General features: G+C 33.4%; 1 protein-coding gene and 1 non-coding gene across 6 annotated transcripts in view; both read left to right on the forward strand.

Moving 5' to 3' along the window:
• The window catches only part of Pcdh9 (protocadherin 9), an 843,321-nt gene that overhangs the window by 703,457 nt on the left and 120,390 nt on the right, over positions 1-19,474 (forward strand). The gene's annotated exons all lie outside the window — the stretch shown is intronic.
• LOC114611825 lies at positions 14,436-14,598 on the forward strand. The gene has a single exon (XR_003709900.1). It is a non-coding gene; the product is annotated as a U1 spliceosomal RNA (small nuclear RNA).

Here is a 19,474-nt window from a genome sequence, read left to right on the forward strand (position 1 = left end):
TGATTAAAATAAAAGACATTAAAATTCAATAAAGACAGAATGATCATGGTTGAAAGAAGTTGAGTCATTTTAAAGTTAACTATGCTTGTGGTTTATCCTGTGCCTATGTAGCAGATACATGTAATACAAAATCTGTTTGTTTTCACAAAACCACATCAAGGAAACAAGATCTGTGATGGGTCTCTATGAAAATATAGGCAGGTAGAGAGGAAAAATACAGGAGCCACAGAAAACAAGAATAAAAGTATGAAACTTCCCCTTAGGGAAGTGTTAAATCAATGTTCTAAATGAATGGAATGATTAATAAAAAAGAGAATAAATACATTTGTCAATGAGTCTCACTAAGGGGAAAGGGAAGCTTCCAGGTTTACTTCCTGGCTTATAGCAAACCATGGAGGACTGAGCTTCAGCTCTTCCCATTTGGTTATAATGTTACTTCCACTTGGACTTTGCTTCCTCTTTCATAGATCTATTTTCTTATGCACAGATTCAACCAGTTATACCTGCTTTATGTAAATCAAACTACAGAGGTGACAGAAACTGTTAAATTATAAAGTTAACATAGTTCCCAAACCTATTATTAGTAAGTGGTATCTAAAGATCATGTTTGTTGAAGAAATTCATTTAGAGTTAGTCAAATAGCCAGAGAGCATTACTAAGCCTCAAACATAAGATGTTAATAATAAATTAAGTACTGGCCTATTTTTTTTCATGATGACTAACCTCTTGTAAATAAATAAATAATAACCTCCTGTAAATAAAAGTGGTGATGACTTCATCAGCAATCTACATACTTCAAGAATTTTTTTAAAAAATGTGCTAGGAGAACTATTTGAGACAGTCTTTTACTATTAAACTGCATAATAACTTCATTCAGTGGCTGTTTTGGGTACATGAAGTACAGAGTTTGAATCTGAGTTTTAGTCAGAGAAGAGAATTCTCAATGGGTTCAGAAGGTTTCTGCCATTTTCATAGCACAGAATTTGCCCTGATTATATCACATGTTTAAAAGATTTCTCCTCAGAATCATAAGCTCTAAGCCCACTTGGTTGATGCATGTTTATTTCAAGATAAACTTAGAAATGCTCAAACATATGTCCATTGAGAAAATTATATATATAATGGGTTTGCATTAAATAGAAAACTAAAGTAATTAGGGAGATGAATGTTAATGTTCCTTCTCACGGGTTTTTCCTTTGCTTGATCCAACAGATCTGTTGCCAGTATTGTACAGCAACAAAACCAATCTGAACCTTATGTTCTGGCAAACCTGAGACATGGAATGAGATATAACAAAGAATGTATGCTTTAAAATGTGTAGCTATAAATACTTGAAACAGAGTGTCATAAGCAAATTGTTGAAACAATATTAGAAACTCTGTGATTTCAGATGGGATCTGTAAATAAAAATTAACAGGTATAAGAACTGTGAGGCACACTTTATTAAATATTCCAATGTATACCAAAGAGTGAATTTTGCAAGGATAATCTTTATTCATTCCTGTATTTACTTTTAGATAATGAAAACACACACACACACACATATATGTATATATGTATATATATATATATATATGTATTTATATATATATGCATGATAAAATGATTATTAAGTTTAATCAAACTAACACGTGTCACATTGTACAGTTTTTTGTTTACTGGTTGGCAAGGGTTTTTTTTTTTTTTTTTTGAGGCAGGCTCATACTATATAGCCTTGCCTGGTCTGGAACTCATTATGTAGAACAGGCTGGCCTCAAAATGATAGAACTCTACCTACATCTGGACCTTAAGTGATTGCTAGAATTAGAGGCACAGCTAACAACATCTGGACAATTTTTGTTCATTTACATGTATTTTTTAAGGTGGTAAGATTACTCAAAGTTTACTGTCTTGGTCAATTTGTACAGAATAAAACCATATTATTAAGTATTAACATTGGTATATTGTACCTCACATTTTACTAACTTAAATCTTACTATTTAACACCTCAACTGTAAAGGTTTTGTTTGTTTATTTTTTCCATATGGATCTCAGTTTGTCAAAGAGCATATTGACATTACAAGAGCTGCACTTGTTTTCTCTTCTTGTTTTCAACAACTTGACGCTGTGAGTTCTCCATACCTCTGACACCTGCTTCCCAGATTGCAGCCTTAGCACAGAATAGTAAATTGAGGAGTAGAGTTGATCTTGTTCTCCTTTCTTCAGGTTCTCCTTCGAACAGTCTACCTCCACTGATACCAGCAATTGTACTTCAAAAACATTTGAATAATTTTGTAACAGCTCTGAGCTAGAGACAGAGTATTTTCAGCTTACTAATCTGTAAACAATATAATATGACAGTGATTTATATTTAATTTACACTGCATGCACATCATAAGTGACTTAGTGCTAAACAAAAGTATATAGAATGATGACCATGAGTGATATGTGAGAACAATATCATTTTATATAAAACACCAGAGCACCGTGGATTTGTGGATTCATAGCTATAGAACAATTACCTTGATATCAATTGACAATTCTGACAACATTTAGAGTTTCTGAATTACTATGGATTAGAAAGAAACCAATAAGAAGGTTTAATCAAGCTGTTTAGTAAATCTTGTTTTGTAACGGAGCTGGAGAGATGGCTAATTGGTCAAGAGTTGATACTGCTGCTCTTGCAGGTGACATGAGTTCATTTCCCAGTACCCACTTATAACAACGTTGTCCTGGACCTCAAGCTCCATGGGATCCACTAGCTTCTACAGGCACAGTACTCCAGTGCATAAACCCAGACTCATGCATACCTGCAAACACACACACACACACACACACTTACAAATTTAAAAGTTGAAAGTTTAAAAAAAATTGTGATAGTTTAGCACTAATATCTCAAGCTAAATAGTAGTTCAATTTAATAATAACTCTAAGCCTGCAATTCTTAAGCATCCTAATGTGGCAACCCTTTAATACAGTTCTTCATGTTGTGGTGACCCTAACCATAACATTATTTTTATTGCAGATTCATAACTGTAATCTAGCTACTCTTGTGAATCACAAATTACATATCTGATATCCAGTATTAGTTTAAGGTTACCCCTATGAGAGGGATGTTGTGTCCACCAAAGGAGTTATGACCCATAGTTAGAAAACCACGGCTCTAAGCTTAAATGGATGAGTCTTATTACTCTACTTTTTGCATGAAAATAACTGTGACAACTTACTTGAACTTAAAACACATTCTAGGTTTCCCAAGATAGTTCACTATAAAATAAAATTAAGAGTTAACTGTGATCTTCTTAACTGCTTTCAGTCATAGAATTGGAGATATTGAGTAATCCAGAAACAAAGATGGGAAAGGAGAACCATTTCATAGCCAAAGATGAGAGTCTATAGGGCTGCAAAAATGAATCATAGCAATCTCAGCTATTGTGTTGTTATTAAGAAACTTGTATTTTTCAGGAATTTATTTTCTCACAGTTTTGGAAACTAGCAAGCATGGTTCAAGGTGTTGTTCCCTGGCAGGAATCATCCTTTAGTGCCTCTCTATGGCTGAAAGCAGAAGGTTGTTGAGATAAATGATTGTTGGCTCACCCTTTTCCTATGATTTCAGCTTTACTCTAAAGGTTCACATTCCTATGGCCTCATCACCTTCTAGACAGTCTTTATTCAGCATGGCCATAAGGAAAATTATGAGCTTATCTCCTGAGACACATATCCATACCATGTTAGTGGATTTCCCATATTTACTGTAAACTTAAAACATTAGGAAGAAAAAATGCACTAAACGTTGTTTTATGATCACTAGCTAATAATGTTTTTGAAAAAACATTACCTTTGTTCTTACCTAAAAATCCATGAGACTTCCAAACAAAGGGTGAGAGGGAATCACTGACAAGTCTATTAGGGCGTTGAAGAAAACCATTTCCTCTCCAAGGCTCTGCTTTCCATTTCAGTTCTTCAGCATCAGTGCATCTTTGATTTTGGGATTCTCACAGGGATTTCTTCAGGCTTTTTTTTTCTTTTTTGTGAATATCGGTGGATAATTGAAGCAGAACCATTTTGCAGCTAGCTCAGCATTAACTCCTACACTTTCTTATCATCAGCAATATATAATATCTTTTGTTTCTTCTTGCCTTAATGAATTGGATGTTAATGAATATGATTTGAACATTTTTTTGATATATATATATATATATATATATATATATATATATATATATATCACAAAGTGAGCCTGTGAGTATAAAGGAAATAAATTCATCTTTTTTGAGTTATTAAGACTTTATAAAGCATATCATTGCTTTAAGATATTGGTGAGTTTCATATATCAAGTTGTTCCGTGTGATAAGGCAATTAGCTTGCCATCAATGAAAATATTATGATAAGGCTTTAATACCAAATTACATGATTTATATAACTCTGGTACTTTCCATTTTAATAACTGATTTATACGCTACAGATAAAGGGCTAACACTCACAATGGACATGATGGCATTAAAGAACTGTACATCCGATTTTACTTATTTTTTAAAAGGGATTTCAACTTTAAAGAAGCTAGATATAGGCACAGTTGGTTGTCAGAATTTTCTAACATTTGATATAAGCTCAGCATCTTCCCTTGCAGAGTCGCTGTCATTCCCCTCACTTTATGCTGCGTTGTGCTGAGGTATTGTGCTCTTCATGGAAGGATTTTCTTGATTGTAATTTCCAGATACTGACTTAACCTTGAGTCAAACATCATGTCCACTCTGGTCTTGCAGATTTCTAAGCCATTAGATATTTTTTTAAGGCATGTATATAGTTTTTCACATTCCATGGTGGCACTTTTCCAATATGATTTAAATAATTTATGCATGAGTCTCCATTTCATTGGGTCAGAATATGATTTACAGACTCCTAGCTAGAATATCAGAGTATATCAAACATTTTATGGGATAGTGGAGAAATAGAACACTGCAAAATTAAAAGTGAATGAAATAATTGTTATTATACTTGCATATCATTTAATAATCTACACATATTTTTAGTTTATGAGACAAAAAACTGTTGATGTATTTTGGAGACATTTGCTGTACAAATTTGGAGACTTAAGTTCAAACTGACCAAAAATCACATTAAGTAAGTTTAGCACTGACAGGTGAAAATTGAGACAGGAGACTCTGAGAATCTGAGAATCCGGAGAGGCTTTCATGTACAGTCAAAAAAGCATCAGAAGTATTGTTTTAAGAAGACTAATAGTTCTCTGATCACCATATATCCACATGTACAAGGATTTATATAATGAATGGATATATGCATGTGTCTCTATCTCTCTGTCTCCCTCTGTCTCTCTCAACTCTCTCTTGCTCACACACACACACTACACACACATACACACAAACACACACACACATACACACACACACACACATGCATGCACACACAGAAAGATAATTCTATTTTTGAATTCCTTGGACTTACTATTTTTTTTTCAATTTTCTCAAAGCGTATTCATCGACCATTATAAATTCAACACTGTGTTCTGATAAAGAAATATTAATGAGAAAGAGGAAGTTCTTCACTTAACTGTATCTCAATTTGGAGGCAACCGTAAACATAAATATTTCAAATATAAAAATCATTACCCCCTTTAATCAAGTCTAAAGGACAAAATTCATTTAAATACACTCTCTAAAGATTAAAGTGACTAGAGATAAGAATCAAAAGTTTTAAGGGGGATAAAAAAAGATAAACATATAATCTTAGGAGATACTTTATTTTCTTTTTTCTAAATATACTGTATAATAAGTGTTACAACTAAATAAAAACATTACACACATTTTCTATTAAAGTCCGGATGGTTATGGCTATTGAAATGCCTCAGATGCTTACTAAAGTGTCCAGAAAAATTCAGTGAATATAATGACTAATTTTGTACATGATCTATGGTCATATTTATTTTCATATAAAATGTAATCAAACTTTTAATTTTTAAACATTGAAATGTAATCTCTTTATACATCTACATCACCTGCTCATCATTTCCTTGTGTGATAAATGTGTATAACAGGCAGTGTAGATTTATGAAACATCTGATCAAACCCCATCATCATTCTTACCTTTATTTAACTTGTAATTTTAAAAAAGTAATTGCTACATCCTGGCAATGAGTTATATAGGACTGCTTTACTCCTTTTATCTCAGATTATCCAAACAAAGGACACTTTATAAGTATTGGAATTGAGATCCAAATGTGAAAGTCTAATTAGAACTTTTTATTAACTTTGTATTAGGAAAATGTTTATTTGATTATCACTGGATTTACTTGATTAGCACTGAGTTTAATCTTATAGGTGAGAATACATACAAACAACACAATATAGTCAATGTATGTTAAAGTAAGACAACTCTTAGTAGCACTGATCCTTAATCTAAAGCCTCCGTACTGTGGTATTATTGCATAGGGTGAGGTAGGTCTTATCAGTTAAGAAATTGATTAAGGTAGCATATAACAAAGCTTATTACCTAAGGCAGCCCTACTAAGCAACTGTTCACTGAGATATTTGAAAAGTTTCCATTTCACTAGCACATAACTTTGTTTAATGTGCATGAAGGCACTGTTCTAATATTTCTAGATTAATTTATAAAACACATAAATAGCTTGAACAATAACAAACTTTCACTACTTGTCAATTAAATTTTAATTAAAGTACTATGCCTACTACATACATTTGGTATATTGAGGTTACTTGAATTATAAAAATGATGAAAGTGTAAAAGAGATTAATTTGAAATCATCAACATAAAACTTAAAAAACAGCAAAGGCACAAAATTAAACCAATCATTAACATTTATTCTTTTAATTAACATTTGGCAAGCTTCTATTATAAGTTAGTCTGACATAATTTAGCTGATGAAAGTTCTAATTGACATTTAACAATTATGCTGATTAAAATATATGTTGTTTTCTCTACCATTTCAAGACAATTACCTGTTTAAACATCCCTTTTATTTCACAGATTAATAACAGAATGGTATTTTAACATTCTTCTGTTCCCAAGATTGTCATTTATATTGTTTGCATTGCATAGGATTTAGAAATTTGGAATGTACTTCTTTGTAGTAAACTAATCCCCTTCCTGGGGGCATTGAGTTATGTTTTCTTGGTGTGCCAATCTGAGGCCTTAAGGTAATTACGTCACACTTGGAGCTGTGGTACTTCCTATAGAATAGTGAGGTGCCATTTAGAAGGTAATCACTTAGTTTAAATTACATTTACCATTTCTTACTCTCTAAAACTTTTTATTGTATTTTTTTTTGTGTGTGTGTGTGTGTGTGTGTTTTATTTTCTGACCACCCTCATAATCCACTTTCTGGCTTTTACCTCCTTCTCCATGCTTATATTCCTGAGGGATGAAGTCTGACAGCAAGATAATTCTGAGATAAAGAAGGAAATAGTCTTGGAATTTCTGTATTATTTTACTAACTCTGACTACTCAGTGATTTCTTTGTCCAAACTGGTCTCTTTACTTTCTTCTTGAGTTTTAAAAGACTGATTAGAAAATTTAGGCTTCTTCTCACTGTTCTTAATCATTTCCTATAAAATCTGAATTTTTTATTACTACATATATGCATATAATATTTGACAAACGATCAGGTTGCATCTATTAGTGCTATTTGAATATTAAGCAGTGAAATCCTGACATAGGAAGAGATTAAACAAATATGTCTGAATGAAAAAACCACCAATGTAATTTAACAGCTCTATGGCAATCACTAAAATACTAGGATTGTAGCCATGTGTATCTTAGAGTAGGGTGAAAGACAATATTTGAAAGCACCATGTTATACTTGCTACTTCCAGCCTCACAGATGGTGTCAATGAATTCTAGAGGTGGCTTTTAGCAACTGGACTTGAAACACTTTATGTTGTCAGGAGCACTGAGCAATTTTTGGTCTAGGGAAACTACATAATCCAGGAAATCCAAAGATTCTGTGTAGCCTGGGTTCATTCAAATGGAAATACATAACTAATATCATGTGTCTTAATATTATCTTATAACAAATAACCAGAAAGTACATGTTTTAATAGACCCATTTGTGGGTGAAGGTAAAGGGAACACTGAGCAGAAGATATCTTCATGGAATAATTTTAAAAAAATAACAAAAGCCACAAACAATAAAGACTCTTATCATTTAAAACATCTTTCTAGAAACTATTCATAAATTCTAGGTTGACTATAATTATTCTGTGAATTGTAGAGCCAAGCCATGTTAGAAGTCTGGTTATGGAAGATGTAGACTGTTCATTCTATCTGTCTTCTTCCCGTTGTCTATGAAAATATGTCAGCAACATTGATAAAATAGAAACCCCAGGAAACCCAAGTCATTAAAACATAATCATCCATGTTACTGCAAAGCTTTGTGTTTAAATCCTCTTCCCCTTTTGTCAATCATTTTTTAGTAATCATTAAATGTGTCTGCAGGTGTCCTGGTTTTATAATATAAAGCTTTGGAAAATATGCCTTTAGATCTACTTTGATTTTGATAAAGATTGTCTTTAAATAGTTATATTGTTAAACAAGTGGGCATTTGTCATATGCAATATACTGAACAAAACTGCTGTTTGCTTATAAAAATGTAACAGCAGCCATGAATTAAGTTACTAAATGTTTCCTCTGTGGCTTTACAGTGCAGTATAGACAGATCAGCATAAATTTCAATTTTGAATAGCCAGTGGAGCACAATGCCAGAAAGGCTTTAGTCTAAACTCTTTAACTAGGTGGTTTTGCATTTTGATACATTTGTTGAATCTGTTTTTGTGTCAGAATTCTACTGCTTACAATTGTGACAATCTTAATACTTATTTCATGCAATTAATGTGTTAATTAAAGAAGATACTATGGAGAAAGCAATGTTGAATTATTTCTCACAATGATGAGGATCTAAAATCATTATAATTTTTATATAATGAATCCCTCAAATTCTCAAATTATACTTTGAATGGAATACACAGTAGAATTTTATAAGGTTTTGCACACAGTGTACTGCCACACAGTCAAAATTCACCAAAGCCTTCATACATGACTGTCATCAAATTTCTTGATATCAGGCCATTTCTAAATGTACATAGAACTCAGCTTAACTAAAAAAAAAAAAAGATATATATATATATATATATATATATATATATATATATGTAGGAACACAGAATATTGGGTAGGGAGGATGAGTACAAATGATGCAAATATAGTCCTCATGTGTGTGATTATTAGAAAACAAGAGAGAATCATAACATTTTAGACAAATTGACAGGTGTCCATATGATACCTCAGCACTAAACAGCAATTGGACACATTTATGCGTAAATGTATTAATGTAAATGTATTAATGGGGAACATCATGTCCTTGTGACTTGAAAATTTATAGTTCCCGTATTCCTCTGAACGTGGAAGAAGTCCTTTTGTATCCTTCTAGCTACACATTGTGAGCTGCTGCTGCTGTGAGGTAGTTTGCATGGCAGTGAAGCTCTGTGTACGGCAGATGACGGTGTGTGTATGCCTCCTTTCAATTCAATTCATTTTGCAGCCTTCCAAGATTCTGCTATATATTAATGATAAAAATCAATGCAAAGGTTCTTGTGGCTCCCTGATGGTCTGAGCCCTGTCAGCATAGTATCCCTCCTTGCTAACAACTGGTACTCACTCAGTACATATTTATTGAATGAAAAACAAGCAAAGAAACAAACAGAAAAAAGATATGAATATGCTATGCTGTTGCTTCTCTGAAAGGATTAAGAAATGCTTTAAAAATTTATTCTCCATTATCCTTCGCTCACTACCCACAGCCAACATTTGCAGCTGTGAGAAAAATGGAAGAGTTACTTCCCCTCATTTTCCATCTATTCCCAGCTCAGTTTATGACTACTCCTAACCAAATTGTATGAAGCAGGGATAATCAAACAAAAGGATACTATCAATTTGGGTGGGACAGAAAGAGGAAGGGGTTAGAGGGAGGGTCAGTGGGAGGAGTTAAGAGAAGAAAGCCAGGGGAGAAAATGTGATGAAATTCATTTTAATTAATAATGCATTACTTAAATTGAAGATAATACCTGAAAAGAAAAAAGTTGTCTAAAATAATATGTGAAATGGGGGATGAGCATGTATTTGACTGAGTCAATCTATTCACAAGAAGACACTGATTGTTTAAGATAAACTTACTGCCTGTGAGCTTACCAAGCCCAAATAACTTTAGGTTACCTCAAAATGCTGAATGAATGATGCACACATTCACTGACCTTTTCATTTTTCCTAAACAGCTCTGCAGAGCTAAGGATGGGCTAGTTCCTACTTTGCCAAAGCCACCTACTTTAAAAATTGTACTAGACCATAAAAGTTTGTGCTGGTGCTACTGATTCAAACTAGTTGACCTCACTATCAAGAACTTGGAAAATAACAGGTCTCTTTTATTCCTCTTTCTTTATCTACAGGTCATTTCTCTGTGTCCTTCTTTCTTATGACATTATGAATGCCCTTCCCTTAAACTCAGGGTTACCTTGAAGATATTTATAGACCTGGCTCTGATCCCTCTAAGGGAACTCATCAGTGTAGACTTTTCAAATTCAGCTTTTTGCATTTTCAAACTACATTTTCTAACATTTATTTTGGCAAAAAATAAAAAGTCAGCATCACAAAACAATGGCCTTGTGTGTGTGTGTGTGTGTGTGTGTGTGTGTGTGTGTGTGTGTATGTATGTGTGTGTGTGCATGCGTGTGTGTGTGTGTGTGCTTTAACTCTGTGGGTTTAAAAAAATAAAATCCCAGGAAAAGGGGGAAATGGCTTTGCTGTTTAATGTGCTTCCATAAGCAAGCATGTGGATTTGAGTTCTAAGACGAAGAGCTACATAAAATGTGGGCATTGTGGCACGCAGCAGTTAGACTGACATTGTGGATTTAGAGGCAGAACAACTGGTCTGTTGGTCAGTCATTCTGACTGAAGCAGCCAGCTCCAGGTTCACAGAAGGATGGACACTGTCTAAAAAGTAAATTATTAGGGAAGCTGACCAGCACGCATTTGTGCAGACAGAAGGATATCCACTCACACAAAAAGAAAATGACAAATATAAGAGAAACACAGTTATGGTAGTGGTTTTATCATTCACCTGGTTGCCATTTCCCCGATTTTGCCTTTCTACTACTTACATTGCTGCTGCTTGGAGGGGAACAGTACTGATTTGTTTTGCCTGTGCACTCTTCTGTGCACAAATTTATTAATGTCACTAGCTTTCTTAAGCTTTTCCATTATTTTTGCTTAAGATTTTTGAACCATTTTTATGAGTATGAGTATTAGCCCGAATGCACACGTGTTCACTACGTGCATACCCGATTTCTGCAGAGGTCAGGAGAGTGCATCAACTTCTGAGGAATAAGAACTATAGAGTTGTGAGCCACTACATGTTCACACTGGGAACCAAAGCTGAGTTTTCTGGAGCAACGAGTGCTCTTAACAGTTAAGCCATCTCTGCAGCAGCATGCTTGTCATATTTAAGGTGCTGTGGTTACTTTTTGCCAAAGTGAGTCTTGGACTGGCTGTCCAGTCATCATCAGCATAGTCAGTTTTACTTCATGGAAGGACTTCTGCCAAATGCAAACCTGAAACAGTTATTCTTTTATTTTAAGTTACTTTTGCTAGAATTGTTAAAATAATGCCCTTGTTAAAGTGAAACCAATATTCTTTTTCATCTCTGAAACTTGTTTTAAAGTAAGATCCTTTGTATACCATGAACATGTGGCCATTAATCGATTAAATGTTCAGTTATTTGACTATTTATAGACATTTATTAGTTCTATAAAATGAAACTATTTTGTTTATTATATTTTAATTATTCATTTATATTACAATATCAGATTTCTCTACTCCTAGTCCCTCCATTTCACAGCTCCTCCTGCAATTAATCTTCCATTTCTCCTCAGAGAAGGGGGAGCATAGCCCCCCTGTGTAACACACACACACACACACACACACACACACACACACACACACACCACATCAAGTCACTGAGGAATACACACCTCCTATCTCACTGAGTCTAGACAAGGCAGCCCGTTTAGAGGAATGGGATGTGCAGGCAACAGACTGGCAACAGATTCAGGGATATCCCCTGCTCCAGTTGTTAAAAGACCTGCATGAAGTCCAAACTGCACATCTACTTCTTAAATGCAGGGGACCTAGGTCCAGCTCAAACACACTATTTGGTTGGAGGATCTGTCCCTGGTAGCCCCCAGGTTAGTTGCTTCTGTTGGTTTTTCTGTCGAGTCCTTATCCTCTTAGGTTCTTCATTCCTTCTCCCAACTCTTCAGAAGACACCCGAGCTCCATCTAATGTTTGGCTGTGAGTCTGTTCATGCTTCCATAGGCTACTGGGTAGAGTTCTCAGAGGACAGTTAGCTAAGCTCCTATCTGCATGCATAACCTATTATTAATAATGTCAGGATTGGTTCTTGCCCATTGGATGAGCCTCAATTTGCAACCAGTCATTCCTTGGTCATTCTCTTTTTCTCTGCTTCTTTTCCCTACATATCTTGTAGGTAGGACAAAATTTTGGGCCCAAGATTTTATGGGAGGGTTGCTGTCGTTTTATCTACTATGGAAGTCCTGCATGACTAACTTTTTAAATGTCCTAGCATCTCAGAATTAGATGATTAAGAAATATTTTCATGTGTGATTTGTGTTTATGCTCATATCAATCATTTAAATGATTGATAAATCAAGATATAAATTTTAAAATGGAATTAATCGAAAATAAGTAAGAATAGCTGTAATGATTCAAGCTCATTTGCTCTAGACAGTCACATTATTCAGTCAAATATTCAAGTAGTTCATATATATATATATACATATATATATATATGTATATATATATGTAAAACAATGAATGCATACCTATGGAAATACATGCATATATATGTATGTAACAATACACACACACACACACACACATATATATATTCAAACAAACATACTTAAACATATGCATATACATCATATACATGCATGTCTTCAATCACAGTAGAAGTGGGATAGTGAAGAGTATATTGTTTTTTTACTTGCTTGAAGATGAGATAACAATCTTTTTTATCAAAGATCTGCACAGAACATAATGATTATTTATGCTTTCATTACTATTTCAATATCATCTTTATTTGAGAGAAATTTGCTTAACAGTTTTAAATTCATTCAGTGAATTACACTGTTCATATGTGTTATATTAGGTTTATAGTCCTAAATTTACTATTTATAAATCAGCTTTATGATTTAAAGGAGAATCTTGTATACAAAATTTGCTTTAAGTTTTCCAAGACCATCACTAAAAACAGCACATATTTCTTTTAAAGAGATATTGTTAAAAATAAAATAAAGCCAAAATATGAATATTTTAGCTTATAAAACTGTTAAATAATGTTTTATTACCTCAAAATTAATTATTTAAATCTGGCATGTATTATTAATAAAAATGAACATTTTAGCGTGGTTATTTATTTTTCATTTTTATCAATATAAGAAATTCATAGAAATTGTACAAAGGGTAAGGTCAATGTAACTAAGATGTGATTCAACACTAAAATTTGATTGCTGCCATGTCCTGTGGCAGCATCATCAGAATAATTTTATTATCATTTATTAGTTAATGTTACATCTTATAAAAAATTAAAAATAGGTTAAAATAATAAAAAAGAAATTAATCATAAAGCTTTTTTTCTCTATAGAAATCTGTGACTGAGGATGGAATTCATGTATGAGTTTGACAGCTGCACAGTCTTTATTTCTGGGTCCTCACTTGCCATCTAAAGCTATGAACAGCAAACTTTCTGATGTAGAATAAAAGCATATATCTTTGTGAACCAGTGAGTTCTCAGTTCCCTGCAAGGAGAATGAATTAAATACATACAGAGGGATAAATACAAGTCATAAAATGAGATGGAGAAATACATCATTTCAACAAGACAAGCAAATAGAGACATTTCTACTCATTACATCATGAATATGCAGTTGAGAAATCTCGTAGGTAATGGAGAATCACATAATTAACATTTAAGTATGTAATCAAAAGTGTTTATCAGCTATATTAAGCAATTATTTCCCATCGGTTCATGACTTAAATTATTATAACCAAATCACTTTATTTTTATATAGTTTTAAAATTGGCATCTTGAAAGCTTTTCAGTGCAGTTTTAGTGTTTTATTTGTATAGAGAACTTTTTTGGTAATCACTAAAGACAAGTGTTAAATTTTCTTATGTTAATGGTGTAGCTAATAGGTATCCCTCGTTTGTTTTTCCTGTGTTATCATGCAATAACGTTACAGCACATAGTATTTCTTGCCATTACATCCAGAAAAATCAGACTGTTTCACAAATCTGTGTAACTCTGATGAAATGCTATTCTGACAGGTTGTGCCTAAGAATTATTTTAGATACCTACATGGCAGGGAAGATACCAGGATAACAAAGTTAGTTTTTCCAGGACAATTGTTATCCACTGCACTCCAGATGTGATCACTCTGTAATTTTCCCTAATGTGGGAAACCTAACAGCATGATTTGTGAGAAGGGTAGACTGAGATCACTCTCTCCCCTAAGAAATGAACAGGAAAAAGACTTACTTTAAATGAAAAATTTTACATTTATATTTTTAGACAGAAGAGAATATGTACATTTTATTATATAGTATACAGATTGTTGTAGTTAGTATTACTGTTACTGTGATATAACACCATAACCAAAACCAACTTGGGTAAAAAATAGTTTGTTTGGCTCGTATTTCCATATCATAGTCTGTCACTGAGGTGATGCAGTCAGGACAGGAACGGAAAATGAGCAGGAACCTGGAGACAGGAGCTGTTGTATAAGCCATGGAGAGGTGCTACTTACTTGCTTTTTCATCATGGCTCAACCTGCTTTCTTATAGAACCTAGAACTACCAGCCAAGGATTGCAACACCCAAAATAGACTTGGCTTGTTCCCATCAGTTACTATTTAAGAAAATGCTCTCCCATCTGAAAATTATAAAATCTGTTTTTCTTTCAATTGTGGTACCCTCTTTTTAGGAGGCTGTAGATGACATAAGAATAGCCAGGACACTGATAATTCATAAAAACAGTACCTTGCATCTTTGTATATGGTAAACTTTGATGAATATGAAAATTCATAAATTATCATCATAGCTTTGACCAGTATGCAATGCCAGGTCATCTGAATTTTGCTAAATTACATTAGTTTCCAATTAACTTTAGATAACTGTATGCATTTACCTTTTGTTTCTCTGAATGATATGTATTATCTATATGAAATTCTAACACTCTTTAACATAGGAGTTCCTTTTAAAAATAATATGAAAAAAACTATACTTAACAAAGGTTCAATGTAGGTGTGCTTTACAACCATATAGTCTAATTTCTTTCATATAAGGAAATAGTTATGACTTAGGGGTGAAGTTCCCTCTCTTGTTTTTTTCCCCTTTTCTTAGTCCTGATTATCTGGTTTTTATAGTATATGCTTTTAGTTTCTCATTTATAAGGTCAGCTCAATAGAATGGAAGAGTAATAGTGCCACTGATTACACACTGAATAGACTAAACTATTTTTGGAATGATTTGATTACTTTCTCTTATGACTACAAATTAGAAAACGCTTCATTTTCTTTTGTTAGTTTTCAGCATCCTATGAATTTCTTCATTCTTATCACATCAGATAGTTATATCAGACATTAGCTACAATTTATTATTGTACAGTAATATATATATATATATATATATATATATTCTACACTATTCCAACTATCATGGTGATAAAACCCATAAGGGCATCTGTTTTCCTTCTTTGCTTTTTTATATGGTCTGGTATTGATTAGAATTTTAGTAAGCTCAGTTAGAACTCACCTGTGTGTCTTTTTAAAAATTTTTTTATACTCCAAATTTTAAAACCCCCTGGCCCACCCTCCAACTGTTCCACATCCCACACCTCCTCCCCAGCTCCTGTCTCCATGAGGAAGTCTGTCTTAAATAGTTACCTCATACACTAAACTTATTTAGGCCAAGTGTTTGTTGTTTAATATGTTTGGTTTGTCTGAAAAACCCTTCACAGGAATCAATACTCATTAAATTTATTATAAAAACAAGTCATCTTAATGAAAACGATTGCATATAAAGTCTAATTCTTCAAATATTTGAGCTGTGCCATGTAGACACATAGGGCAGGGAATGCCATCGGGAAGTCTTTAGGCACTATATTTGTGTACTGGAAGTCTTTAGACACTATATTTGTGTAAGTCCATATCCTATGGATTTGAGGCTTCCTGGTTTCCAATGAGCATTCAACACCCAGCTAATGGGGCATATGATATACATCCTAAGGTCTGAACATTTCACAACTTAGTTAACTCTTCTGTTCATGAGGTATGCTTTATACTTTTGGAACACTACAAGATTTGAGGAGGATAAAGAAAATGTATAGCTTTAGCCTTTATGTCATTGATTCTCAGAACCTGGTCAAAATAATAATGTATAAAGAATAATACCTTGGAGACCTGTGATAGAGGCTTTAGGGAAAAGGGCTTTTTTACCTTAGGTACATTTTTTGATACCTGGGTTGTTCTTGGACATAATATTGTGCCATCTGTGGCAAACATTTATATTCAATTTATAAGACATGTTTACTCTTTTTGTGTGTCAGAACATCGCCATCAAACTAAATCTGGTGAAAAGATACACCGAGTTCTGTCCTTAGTGTGCCCTGGATCTGGACCTGGCCTTCTGCTTTGTTTTCATAAATTCCCAGATATAATACATAGTACATACCAGGAAACTATGTTTAAACTGATCTGTCCTGAGAAAGTTCTGGGAAAGACTTATTTAGTTCTTTATTTAATATATAGAATACTTAGTATGTGATTATTGATGTTTATTTCCATGAGTTTCTGATCGTGTTTTTCTGAAGTCAAGCAACCTTCCTTTGATCATTGCTTTCTTTGTTTCACCCATGTATAAGCATACATTGAAACTTAAGTAAACTTGTCTATAGCATTAGACTGTAGTCTGCCCTATTCTTTGAAATCTTCAAATCCCAAACCTAGCAAATAAATATGCATAAGTCGAGGAGAGTCAACTTTTATTTGTTTATTTGTTTTGTTTTCTTTTAGCTTCTTTATTTTCATTTTAAAAACAAACATTGTAACTACTACAGTGATTAAGGTCATGCTTCCCAATTTAGAAGGATAGATATCAGAGTCTCATCCAGTTGAAAAGTGAAAATAAAATCCTAGTCCTTTGACTTAGTTTTGGGTACTTAAGCTATGGAAAGCTGATTCACACAGCCAACTAGCCAGGAGGAAATCAAGTCAATATAAACTATGTGTCTGATATTTTAAACATTGTTAATTTATAAAATGATGGAAACACAAATTTGTGTATTGTAAAAGTTGTCTAACCCCAAAGTCCTTATTTATACTATCTTTCTCAATGATCTTTATTCAGACAAAGATTGAGGGTTCTTAACATGAAAATAGAATTTAAACCAATTACAAAGTAGACTAGGAAGCTTTATTTTGTCTACTAGCAAATTCTATAAAATGGTAAACATAATGCAATTTTGTGTTTTTAAATCTTCATTAAACCTATGTAAACCATTGATGTGAGCCAAAATCCACTGTTCAGTTTGTTTTGTTTTGACTGCACTTGTGATGAATACATTACTTTTGTTAGGAGATGAGTCTGAATATGCTGTTTTTTTTAGAAAGAGTTGCATGGTACATTAATAAAGATTACTTGTAACTATTCATTACACTTTAATAGAAGTACTCATTTTTTAAGGTATTGCCTGAATTTTTCACAGATTACATAAAGGCATCCCTGTGCTTTTTGTTGCAAGCAGAGATTTGTGTTGTATTCAGAGGTATTCTGAATGACTACATTACCTACACTAGAAAATTGGATGATTCAGGAAATCTAAATTTCAAATAACATTTATCTTCTTGGTTTATCATTGTTGTTGTTTCAGTCAAACTGTATAGAATTGTTCCACCTTACCAATAAGTAGAATGACTATTAGCACATAATAACTATGGGAAGCAAGGAGTTTTTCATCAGTCAAGAATACTTTCATTTAGTTCAAGGTAAGTTTTTGTATAGATAGTCACTCATATAGAATCTCAAGGTCAAAGAAGGTATGCGAGCAGATTATCTGATGTTTATGTTCTTGTTATGCATTTTTGTATGGAAGGCTTGAATTTTACAAAGAATATGATTTACTCATGATAAAAAAATTTTGTTCTCTCTTGTCATTGCTGGGACAATGTCTTGTGTTTGTTTATGTTTTTTTAAGATTAAATGGAATCTCTTCTTATTATAACCATCATCATATCATCAACACCACAAACAACAAATTCATCATTGTAATCTACTTTTCCTATTTAGAATCATACAGCAAAGGTCTGATATTTGTTCTACCTCCTAACATGTAATTCATATCTCTGTGGTACAAATATACTACTGAGGTTTATCTAAGCCTCTAAATCCCTCTTGATGTCATGTCCAAATTTGTATCCTAACAGTTTCTCAGGGTTTTTGCTTTGGCTCTTATATCAGAACAAAATCATGTCAGTGGTCACTACAGAAAATAAAAAGCAAACTGCCAACTTCTTTGCTGCAAATGACACGTCAAATGTGACTCCTACAACTCTGCTAAGGCATACTTCCTCTGCCATACAGGTCTCTGCTATTGGACATTCCTGTACCTATGCCTACACTCCATGATCTTTTGATAGCTCTCTGATACACAGCTCTGTATGTGTAATTGGACAAACTATTGCAGAATCACCTATATAGGCTTAAAGTTTGCTTTTTAGAAATACATTATCCCCTATGGCCATGATCATTGTCCTTTTAGACATTTAAATAGCACATATTTAGAGAACTGGAAGAGGTAGGAAACTCTTGAGTTCCTGGAGACAATCTGAAGTAGAATTTCTAAATTTGGAAAAGGTTTCTTTTGTTGATTTTGTTTTTTTTAGAAACATATGGTTTTTTTTTAATTTTTCAAAACAATCTTTCAAGAGCAGTGGGATAACTGCCTGTCTAAATCCAGGAACTGTTAATAGAATTCATATCTTGACTCCTTTACACTTTCTCTCCTAGCATTAAAGAATAGGGTGTTTTCAAATTTCCAGAGTCATTCTTATTTCCATATTCAGGCAAGGTAGATAAATAACACCCCAAACACATGCACAGACACACACACACACACACACACACATACACACACACACATGCACAAGCAAGTGCACATAGCAGTGCCTTTTCAAGTATCTGAAAATACCCCAAACCTTAAAAGCACATAGCTTTTAAGGCAGCACTTCTCTCTGGAGTCCTATATGTTGCTGCTGCTCCAGTGGTTATATCCTTCCTGCAAGAAGCCCATTGTAACACCTGACAGCTATCAGGAAATACTCTGACAATTAAG

This window comes from Grammomys surdaster, unplaced genomic scaffold, assembly GCF_004785775.1.
Source record: "Grammomys surdaster isolate TR1022 unplaced genomic scaffold, NIH_TR_1.0 126124, whole genome shotgun sequence".
Lineage (NCBI taxonomy): Eukaryota > Metazoa > Chordata > Mammalia > Rodentia > Muridae > Grammomys > Grammomys surdaster.